Source organism: Eschrichtius robustus, chromosome 13, assembly GCF_028021215.1.
Source record: "Eschrichtius robustus isolate mEscRob2 chromosome 13, mEscRob2.pri, whole genome shotgun sequence".
Lineage (NCBI taxonomy): Eukaryota > Metazoa > Chordata > Mammalia > Artiodactyla > Eschrichtiidae > Eschrichtius > Eschrichtius robustus.
In genome coordinates, this window is record NC_090836.1 from 32,238,012 (window position 1) to 32,249,741 (window position 11,730).

Sequence of the window (11,730 nt, forward strand, 5' to 3'; positions counted from 1 at the left end):
TCATTCTTTAGCAATCTTAAAGAGTTTCTCCTTCTCTCTGCTTCTATCACCCCTCTCCCCACGCTTCTACTTCAGCCTCTGTTGGCCGTGGGCACCTCCACCAGTGGGCTGAGGAGAAGCGCCAGGGCACCCAGCATCTCTTGAAGATGCAAAACCAGTGCGGCGCAGGACGATGGGAAACCCTCTTTCAGGACGTGCTGACGCCGTCCCAAGATGAGTGGGGCGAAACCCCGGGTGCTGTGAAAGCCTCCACGGCCCTGGAGAAGAACCTGAGCCAGCCCCTTCTGGGCCTGCTCACCCCGGCCACTGCCGCGCAGACAACCAGTTCTCTCCTTATAGACTTTTTGTTGCAAAGAAGTTTCAGGTGCTTTTGTAGTTGAATTTATCACTTCTTAAAAATGAATTTCAGCAAATCCTTTTTTTTCTCTTTTTTCTTAAGTTTTCTCTAGGTTTTTTTTTTTCCTATGCTTCAAACTCTGAAGAGTCTGACGTTATTGACTCTTTTTCCCCCTTGATTTAATTATAAAAACCACTGCACAGAATTCATTGAAAACTTAATTATAAACATTGCCTAGAGTAGTGCCATGTACATAAGCCCACCGAATAAATATTACTGAGTAACACTTTCAAATTCATATTCATCTTACACTTTTCCATTCTAGATTATCTAAATAATTCTTTTTTTAATTCAAAGCTTAAAATCAAAATTGATTTGTCATATCCCACTAAAGCAAGTCCCCTACGTATGAATGAATTCTGTTCCAAGAGTGTGTTGATAAGTCCAATTTGTTCCTAAGTCCAACAAAGTTAGCCTAGGTACCCAACTAACACAATCAGCTATATAGTACTGTACTGTAATAGGTTTATAATACTTTTCACACAAATAATACATAAAAAACACAAAAAAATAAAGAAAACATTTTTAATCTTACAGTACAGTACCTTGAAAAGTACAGTAGTACAGTACAACAGCTGGAATACAGGGGCTGGCATCAAGTGAACAGGCAAGAAGAGTTACTGACTAGAAGGGAGAGGAGGTGGGAGATGGTAGAGCTGAAGGATCATCAGCAATAGGGGATGGAGGTCAAGCTGCAGTTTCACTCACACCTGATGTTGACAGCATAGGTTCCAGTTCCTTGCTGGATTCAATTCCATCTACACTCTTGAAAGAAACGATCCAGTGATGTCTGGGTAGTAGCTCTTTTCTTCTTGTCATAGATGACACGGTAGCACTGGATTCAATTCTGAACGGCTGCTGCAACCTTTGTGTTCCATTCTACATTTGGGTCCTGTGCCTCAAAAACTAACAGTGCCTCCTCAAATAAAGAAAATCTGCTTGCCATTTCCTGTGTCGTGAATCTCTTCATGTGAATGCATGTTCGCATCTTTGAAAGCTCACAATTTGAAGGTTCGTATGTAGGGTACTTACTGTATTTGGAAAGAACCCTTTTGTTCAGTCCAGAAGCCCTAAATGTTTCCTAAGCACCAGTCAAAAGGGGTGTTTCCCAACTCTGAGTGACACCTGAATACATGTCATTCACAACAAAAGGAGAGTTTCAATGTGTTCAGGCGAGAGGTTGAATAGAGAATCTTTTTAGTAATGAACAGAAGTGACTTTAATTTGGAGTTCAATTAATTTAACCTGTTACCAGAACTCTGCAAAGTCTCCTTGCTTTCTGTTGCAAGCCATATCTGAAACAATTGCGTCACAAATAATTAAAGACAGCCATTGTTTCTGTACTCTTGATCATATATCCAAACTCCTGGAATTACTCTTACAAAAATACATAGTTTGAATTTTCGTTATTAATAATGACATTTTGAGCTGCATAGGCAATTAGTGATACCATTTTTCAGTTTTGCTTCTAAAATTAAATCACTGTATTAAAGGCATATAGTTATTAAAAAATCTTCGTGGCAATAAGACTTACAAATGAAACTATAGGGGAACTGTGCATAAGAGTATACAACTAAGAACTAAATAAGTCAAAACAGTTGCAAAATTTTTATAGGAACTCAGTATAGAATGGAATGAGGAAGTTAAACTGAATGACTTCTAATCTGATGCTTTACAATTTTTTTTTTTAGTTCAAGGGGGCTTTATAGAAAGAACAGGATTTAGGATATATAAAGCACTACTTGAGATTTGCACATATAGAAAGATACAAGGGAAAGCATCAGTTCGGTGTATAACCAAAAAGTACAAAGTGTGCTTCTCTGTGCGTGTTTGGAGGAGGAAGGTTGACTGGGGATTACATAAAGATGTTGGCATGTCATGGACACTTGTTGGACATAACTATAGAGGCTGGTGGCAAACATTGGTTACTCAAAGCCTTGAGGTGGAAACCAAGATCAGAATCTGAGCTGACGCAAACTGAACAATATCTGGGAAGACAAATCCAATTATGTCACACCCAGGTTTAAACTTCTTTTATAACTCCTCACTGTCTAAAAGTTAAGTCCAAACCCCATAACAAAGTCCTATGAGGCCTTTCATGCTATGGATACAAGTTACCTTACTATATTCATCTTCTAATCCTAGGAAAATCCATCCATTCCAAATTTGCCCCATGCCTTGTCCATGCTATGTGCTTTTATTGCTCCATATCTTTCCTGCATAGTTTGTATGTCTGTTTTTTTCCTTCTCAACAAACCATTTTTCAACCTTCTATTCATCAAATCCAACTTTAATGGCTCATCTTAGAAGGTTTTCACTATTATGAGAACATATCCTCTTCCATTATTTTGTTACAGTGTTCATTCTGGTAGTAATTACTTTTTATGGATCTTCCTCCCCTCTATTAGAGCTACTCTGACTCAGAGACCACATCATATTCATGTTTGTATTTGTATTGATTTTGGACCCAAGTCATATGATAGAAAGAGCTCTGTATTCATAGTCATAATATTCCTGTTTAAAAAATAAATATCTGAGAAATTGGATTAATCCATGAGAAACTGTATTTATAAATTGGATTCTCCAGAGGTAAGCCTCAAAGGTAAGACCAACTGTCTTCTGCTAGTATAATGGTACAAGCCCTCCTCATTGTAATAACCTAATTTGATGTGATGTTATAGGCAAAATTCTGTAATGGAGTTATAATTGATTATTTATTCTTTTTTCCAACTTTATTGAGTTATAATTGACATATAACATTGTATAAGTTTAAGGTGTTGTGACATTGTGAATTATAATAAGAAATATATATTTGGTCTTTGTCCCTGCTTCTAACACAGAGTTCATAAAGTCCTTGGAATTGTCTAAGCAACAAGAGCATAAACGTGTCATTTGTTATGGTAATGAGGTGAATTTCAGAACACACTTAAGAATGGCGGCTGGTTGTCAGGAAAACCAACCCTGCAATTAGTGGACTGGAACATTCAGTCCCACCTTACTGACCTCAGGGAGGGGAGAGGAACTGGAAGTTGAATCAATAGCCAATGGCCTAATGATTTAATCAATTGTGCCTGTGTAATGAATGAAACCTCCATAAAAGCCCAGAAGGACGGCGTTCAGAGAGCTTTTGCAATAATGATCACATGGAGGTTTGAGGAGAGTGGTACACCCCTTCCCACATCCCTTGCCCTATTAATTTCTTTCATCTGGCTATCCTGAGTTGTAACCTTTTTATAATAAACTGGTGGTGTAGTAAGTGAAATGTTTCTCTGAGTTCTGTGAATCACTCTAAAAAATTAATCAAACCCAAAGAGGGAGTTTTTGGAAACTCAGATCTTATAGCTAGTTGGTCAGAAGCACAGGTGACAACGTGGACTTGAAACCAGTGTCTGGAGATGGGGTGTGAAATCTTGTAGGACTAAACCCTTAACCTGTAGAATCTGATGCTATATCTGGGTAGATAGTGTCAGAATTTCAATAAATCATAGGACACCCAGCTGGTGTTCAAGAATTACTTGGTATGTGGGACCTCTTCCCCCAGACATTGGAACTGGGTGTTAAAATGATCAGAACTTTTAGATGTACAATGTGATTAATTGATACACATATATATTGTGAAATGTTTGCCATAATAATGTTAGTTAACACATCCTTTATCCCATATAATTACCATTTTGTTGTTATGATGAGAACATTAAAGCTCTACTCTCACAGCAATATATTTTAAAAACTCTCCAATGATCTTTGGGTTTACAAAAGTTGTGATTATTTCATCTAATATTGAGAACATTCAATTATTCTATAAAAGATAAGAAAAAATGGTGAAATTCATTAAAGTGTCAAGCATAGATAGTAAATAAACTATTAGTTTATGATATATGGTTGAAGCTCACAGAATGTGAACCTAGGGACGGCATAAGAGATATAGTGTGGTATAGATGTGTTAAATATAGCATGGTACAACATAGGTAAAGTCATAATATATAGGAAATGTCAAGAGTAAATTAATAATCTTAATACATGACAAAGATAGGTAGAATCAATAGAAAATATGATGGAAAAAATTGTTATTTAAAAATAGAGGGACTTTCCTGGTGGCACAGTGGTTAAGAATCCACCTGCCAATGCAGGGGACATGGGTCCGATCCCTGGTCCGGGAAGATCCTACATGCCACAGAGCAACTAAGCCCGTGCGCCACAACTACTGAGCCTGTGTGCCACAACTACTGAAGCCCGTGTTCCTAGAGCCCATGTTCTGCAACAAGAGAAGCCACCACAATGAGAAGCCTGCACACTGCAACAAAGAGTAGCCCCCACTTGCCTCAACTAGAGAAAGCCCACACACATCAACAAAGACCCAATGCAGCCAAAAAATAAATTAATTAATTAATTTTAAAAAAATAGAAAGAAGTGTAAAAACCAATTAATGACCATGACAGCCTTGGGCAATGATAACACATATTATGATTCCATTATAGTCCCAAGTTTTTTCTTCTCAAACCAAGAAACACAAATAAAAACTATAGTGGCTCATCAGGTTAATTGGCCTGCATTTTCTGATAGAACAGTGTGTATCATTGCCCCAGACACCTCTCATCTGTGGCCCCCTTATTCAAACCTCAGCTGTGTTTCTCATAATCATATCATAAACTGGGAGACCTGATACAGCAAAGAGAGAGGTAGGACATATGAATTTTGCAGAAGAGATTCAGGTAGTGTGGTATTCCCAACTCGTAACCTTTTCTAAGTGTGCTAACCTAGTCCATCTCTTTTATCTGGTTTCACACTGATGTTTTAAAATTATTTAATTAACTTTAATGTGAAGTTAATTTTTTTCTATGAGTCTTTCTGTTCCATGGGCAACAGGGGTCTTTCTGACACCTGGGATAGCTTGTCTGGTAGTGTACTGGGAGGCTACCATTGAAACAAGGTAATTCCCTATGTGATAAATAAGACCGTAGGCTTTATTGGATTCTTTGGGATCATATTGTTCAGGTGAAATGAATGAATGACAGAATAAATGACACAAGCCAAGAAGATAATCTTTTCAATTAAGAGAAAAACATTTATGTTAGCTAAATATTTATGAAACATTTAAAATAAAAGTCATTGTGTGTGGTATTAGAGAATGTTCTAATTTCATCCTTTTACAAGTAACTGTCCAGTTTTCTTGGCACCTCTTATTGAAGAGACTGTCTTTTCTCCATTGTATGTTCTTGCCTCCTTTGTCATAGATTAATTGATCATAGGTGTGTGTGTTTATTTCTGGGCTTTCTATCCTGTTCCATTGATCGATATGTCTGTTTTTGTGCCAATACCACACTGTTTTGATTACTGTAGCTTTGTAGTATAGTCTGAAGTCAGGAAGCCTGATTCCTTCAGCTCCATTTTTCTTTTTCAAGACTGCTTTGGCTATTTTGTGTTTCCACACAAATTAAAAATTTTTTTTGTTCTAGTTCTGTGAAAAATGTCAATGGTAATTTATAGGGATTGCACTGATCTGTAGATTGCCTTGGGTAGTATAGTCATTTAGATAATACTGATTTTACCAATCTAAGAATGAAGGATACCTTTCCATCTGTTTGTGTCATATTCGATTTCATTCATCACTGTGTTATAGTTTTCGGAGTACAGGTCTTTTGCCTCCTTTGGTAGATTTATTCCTAGATATTTTATTCTTCTTGTTACAATGGTAAATGGGACTGTTTCCTTAATTTCTCTTTCTGCTATTTCATTGTTAGTGTATAGAAACGCAACATATTTCTGTGTATTAATTTTTGTATCCTGAAAGTTTACTGAATTCATTGATGAGCTCTAGTAGTTTTCTGGTAGCGTCTTTAGGATTTTTCTATGTCATCTGCAAACAGTGACAGTTTTACTTCTTCCTTTCCAGTTTGGATTCCTTTTATTTCTTTTTCTTCTCTGATTGCTGTGGCCAGGACTTCCAAAACTATGTTGAATAAAAGTGGCGAGAGTGGGCATCCTTGTCTTCTTCCTGATCTTAGAGGAAATGCCTTCAGCTTTTCATCATTGAGTATGATGTTAGCTCTGGATTTCTCATAGCTGACCTTTATTAAGTGGATTAAAGACCTAAATGTAAGACTGGATACTATAAAACTCCTAGAGGAAAATACAGACAGAACACTCTTTGACATATAGCAATACTTTTTCAAATTCATCTCCTAGAGTAATAGAAATAAAAAGAAAAATAAACAAATGGGACCTAATTAAACTTAAAAGCTTATGCACAGCAAAAACAAACAAACAAACAAAAAAACCAAAAAACCCATAAATAAAATGAAAAGACAACCTACAGAATGGGAGAAAATATTTGCAAATGATGCAACTGACAAGGAATTAATCTCCAAAATATGCAAATAGATCATACAGATCAATAACAAAAAAACCCAAACAACCCTATCAAAAAATGGGTAGTAGTTCTAAATAGACATTTCTCCAAAGAAGACATAGAGATGGTCAAAAGGCACATGAAAAGGTGCTCAACATTGCTAATTATCAAAGAAATATAAATCAAAACTACAATGAAGTATCACCTCACACCAGTCAGAATGGCCATCATCAAAAAGTCTACAAATCATAAATGCTGCAGAGTGTGGTGAAAAAGGAACCCTCCTACACTGTTTGTGGGAATGTAAATTGGTACAACCACTATGGAGCAAAGTATAGAGGATCCTTCAAAAATTAAATATAGAGCATCCATATGATCCTGCAATGCCACTCCTGGGTATATATCTGGGGAAAGCCATAATTCAAAGAGATACATGCACCCCAATATTTATTGCAGCACTATTTACAATAGCCAAGACATGGAACCAACCTAAATGTCCATCGACAGATGCATTGATAAAGAAGATGTGGTACATATACACAATGGAATATTACTCAGCCATAAAAAAGAGTGAAATAATGCCATTTACATCAACATGGATGGACCTAGAGATTATCATACTAAGTGAAATAAGCCAAAGACAAATATCATATGATATTGCTTATATGTGGAATCTAAAGAAAATTATATAAATGAACTTATATAAAAGCAGAAGTAAACACACAGACATAGAAAACAAACTTATGATTACCAAAGGGAAGTGGGGAAAGGGATAAATTAGAGTTTGGGATTAACATAACTACACTACTATATATAAAATAGATAACCAACAAGGACCTACTGTATAGCACAGGGAACTATACACAATATTTTGTAATAACCTGTAAGGGTAAAGAATCTGAAAAAAAATATTGTATATAACTGAATCACTTTGCTATACACCTGAAACTAAGGCAATACTTTAAATCAACTATACTTCAATTAAAAAAAAAATGTTGTGATTGAGGAAATAAGTTCCCTGCTAAATACTAAGAGCTATAAGCCTTAGTATGAAAACCTTCGAGGGAGGTGGTAGGATGGAGTGGGGAAACCTTAACCTAGGAGGTGGAATGTGAAATCTAATCCGGCTTCTGTCAATTCCTATACGATTTACTTGAGTGGCTTAACTTTACTGAGCCTCAGTTTCTTCACATAACAAATGAGTAAAAAGCCCAAGAGGGTATTTTGTAGATGTGATCAGCATTTACAATCGGTTGCCTTTAAGTAAAGGAGATTATCCTTGATTATGTGGGTGGGACTTATCTAATCTTTAACTAAAGGCCTTTAGGGTGAAAACTGAGGTTTCCCTGAAAAGAAAGAATTTTACCTCAAGGAGCAAAAAGCCTGCCCTACAAATTTCAAGCTTGGCAGTCCCCGTAATTGTGCAAGCCATGTCCCTAAAATCTATCTATCTCTATCCACCATCTATCTATCTATCATCTATCCTATTTATCTATATCTTATTAGTCTGTTTCTCTGGCTACACCTTTCCTGGTAGAATGCCACAGAAATAGGAAAAGAATTTGAAATCTTCAAAGTGCTGTGCAAATTTAAGATAATATCATTCCAAATATATCTCAAGTATGTACTTTAAATTGATGAATGCAAATATATGTTTCTGTAAAATTTCTGTCAAAGGACACTGTAAGTAGTACTTTGGACAGAAATGCCAGTTTCAAAAGGGAAGACAGTGAAGAATAGTTGAACAATGCTTATGAACAATTTTTTTAATTACTAATTTTGTGAATCTTAATATAATAGCAAAGGTTAAAAAGAGGGGAGGAAGAACAGTGCCATCCTTTACTTCTCCTCATCATTTAACATACATAATTGAGTAAATTGTCTATTTTGATTTTAACAGAAAGCTTTTGGTCTCAGACTTTTCGGCCAAAAATGAAATTTACGTTATTCATTAATCTAAAAATACACAGAACTTTCCTCTTCACCACCATAAGCCCTTACACTTCTCTTTGCTCTTTGTTACACTATAAAACTTGTCATTTTGGTTAGTCCAGCCCAGACAAGCAGTGATTGCTCCACCTAAGTGAGTATATCCTCAAATAAAAGCTCAACAATGTGTTCTCTTTGTTCTGCTGAGTTCACTGTGAACATGCTAGTCAAATCTCTCAACTCTTGATTGGTAATCTAGCTGATCAACCACTTAACATTGTTAACTAAGCATATCATTGTTGCAACATGCCTCTCCTATCATCATTCCTCCACTTTCCATAGCCTCATATCAGAATTAGTCTTATTTAAAGACGTAGCTCATTTTGGATTAAAGTAATCCTTCTTGTTTATAAGACTTGGTTCAGTGATTTTAGCTTTACTCCAAAAATTAAGCCCACCTTCAAAGAGTGAAGTCTGACAAATAGTAAATTTTGAAAAATACAATTCAGAATTGGAAGGTTGTTTTCAAATAAGCATTTCTGAAATTATTTGTCACAGTGGCCTCAATAGATCAAGTAATCAAGCTTGATAATATACAGTGATCATGTGAAGGAGAATAATGAGTACTAGAATGTTTGTGTTTTGATAGGGTTATTTAAGAAAAATCAGCCTTATAGCCATACCTCATTATTTATTGATTTTAAAAGAATATATATTCTTTTTATACATCCCAAAGTGGTCTGTGTGCAATAAAGCACAGTTCACCTGTTAGACTTGGTTATGGGTATAACAAAAAAAAAATAAACAAATTGAATTCAAGCCAAATGTTAAATAACACTTTAGTGAACTTCACAACTATATTTAGAATTGAATTTTCTCTAGTCTTTTTATTTTTTGAACATTTTTATTGGAGTATAATTGCTTCACAATGGTGTGTTAGTTTCTGCTTTATAACAAAGTGAATCAGTTATACATATACATGTGTTCCCATATCTCTTCCCTCTTGCATCTCCCTCCCTCCCACCCTCCCTATCCCACCCCTCTAGGTGGTCACAAAGCACCGAGCTGATCTCCCTGTGCTATGCGGCTGCTTCCCACCGGCTATCTATTTTACATTTGGTAGTGTATATATGTCCATGACACTCTCTCACCCTGTCACATCTCACCCCTCCCCCTCCCCATATCCTCAAGTCCATTCTCTAGTAGGTCTGTGTCTTTATTCCCGTCTTGCCACTAGGTTCTTCATGACCTTTTTTTTTTTTCCCTTAGATTCCGTATATATGTGTTAGCATACTGTATTTGTTTTTCTCTTTCTGACTTACTTCACTCTGTATGACAGACTCTAACTCCATCCACCTCATTACAAATACCTCCATTTCATTTCTTTTTATGGCTGAGTAATATTCCATTGTATATATGTGCCACATCTTCTTTATCCATTCATCCAATGATGGACACGTAGGTTGCTTCCATGTCCTGGCTATTGTAAATAGAGCTGCAATGAATATTTTGGTACATGACTCTTTTTGAATTATGGTTTTCTCAGGGTATATGCCCAGTACTGGGATTGCTGGGTAATATGGTAGTTATAGTTTTAGTTTTTTAAGGAACCTCCATATAGTTCTCCATAGTGGCTGTATCAATTTACATTCCCACCAACAGTGCAAGAGGGTTCCCTTTTCTCCACACCCTCTCCAGCATTTATTGTTTCTAGATTTTTTGATGATGGCCATTCTGACTGGTGTGAGATGATACCTCTTTGTAGTTTTGATTTGCATTTCTCTAATGATTAAGGATGTTGAGCATTCTTTCATGTGTCTGTTGGCCATCTGTATATCTTCTTTGGAGAAATGTCTATTTAGGTCTTCTGCCCATTTTTGGATTGGGTTGTTGGTTTTTTTGTTATTGAGCTGCATGAGCTGCTTGTAAATCTTGGAGATTAATCCTTTGTCAGTTGCTTCATTTGCAAATATTTTCTCCCATTCTGAGGGCTGTCATTTGGTCTTGTTTATGGTTGCCTTTGCTGTGCAAAAGCTTTTAAGTTTCATTAGGTCCCATTTGTTTATTTGTGTTTTTATTTCCATTTCTCTACGGGCTGGGTCCAAAAGGATCTTGCTGTGATTTATGTCATAGAGTGTTCTGCCTATGTTTTCCTCTAAGAGTTTGATAGTGTCTGGCCTTACACTTAGGTCTTTAATCCATTTTGATTTTATTTTTGTGTATGGTGTCAGGGAGTGTTCTAATTTCATACTTTTACATGTACCTGTCCAATTTTCCCAGCACCACTTATTGAAGAGGCTGTCTTTTCTCCACTGTATATTCTTGCCTCCTTTATCAAAGATAAGGTGACCATATGTGCGTGGGTTTATCTCTGTGCTTTCTATCCTGTTCCATTGATCTATAGTTCTGTTTTTGTGCCAGTACCAAACTGTCTTGATTACTATAGCTTGTAATCTAGTCTGAAGTCAGGGAGCCTGATTCCTCCAGCTCCATTTTTCGTTCTCAAGATTGCTTTGGCTATTCGGAGTCTTTTTTGTCTCCATACAAATTGTGAAACTTTTTGTTCTAGTTCTGTGAAAAATGCCTGTGGTAGTTTGATAGGGATTGCACTGAATCTGTAGATTGCTTTGGGTAGTAGAGTCATTTTCACAATGTTTATTCTTCCAATCCAAGAACATGGTATATCTCTCCATCTATTTGTATCATCTTTAATTTCTTTCATCAGTGTCCTATAATTTTCTCCATACAGGCCTTTTGTCTCCTTAGGTAGGTTTATTCCTAGATATTTTATTCTTTTTGTTGCAATGGTAAACGGGAGTGTTTTCTTAATTTCACTTTCAGAATTTTCATCATTAGTATATAGGAATACAAGAGATTTCTGTGCATTAATTTTGTATCCTGCTACTTTACCAAATTCATTGATTAGCTCTAGAAGTTTTCTGGTAGCATCTTTAGGATTCTCTATGTATAATATCATGTCATCTGCAAACAGTGACAGCTTTACTTCTTCTTTACTGATTTGTATTCCTTTTATTTCTTTTTCTTCTCTGATTGC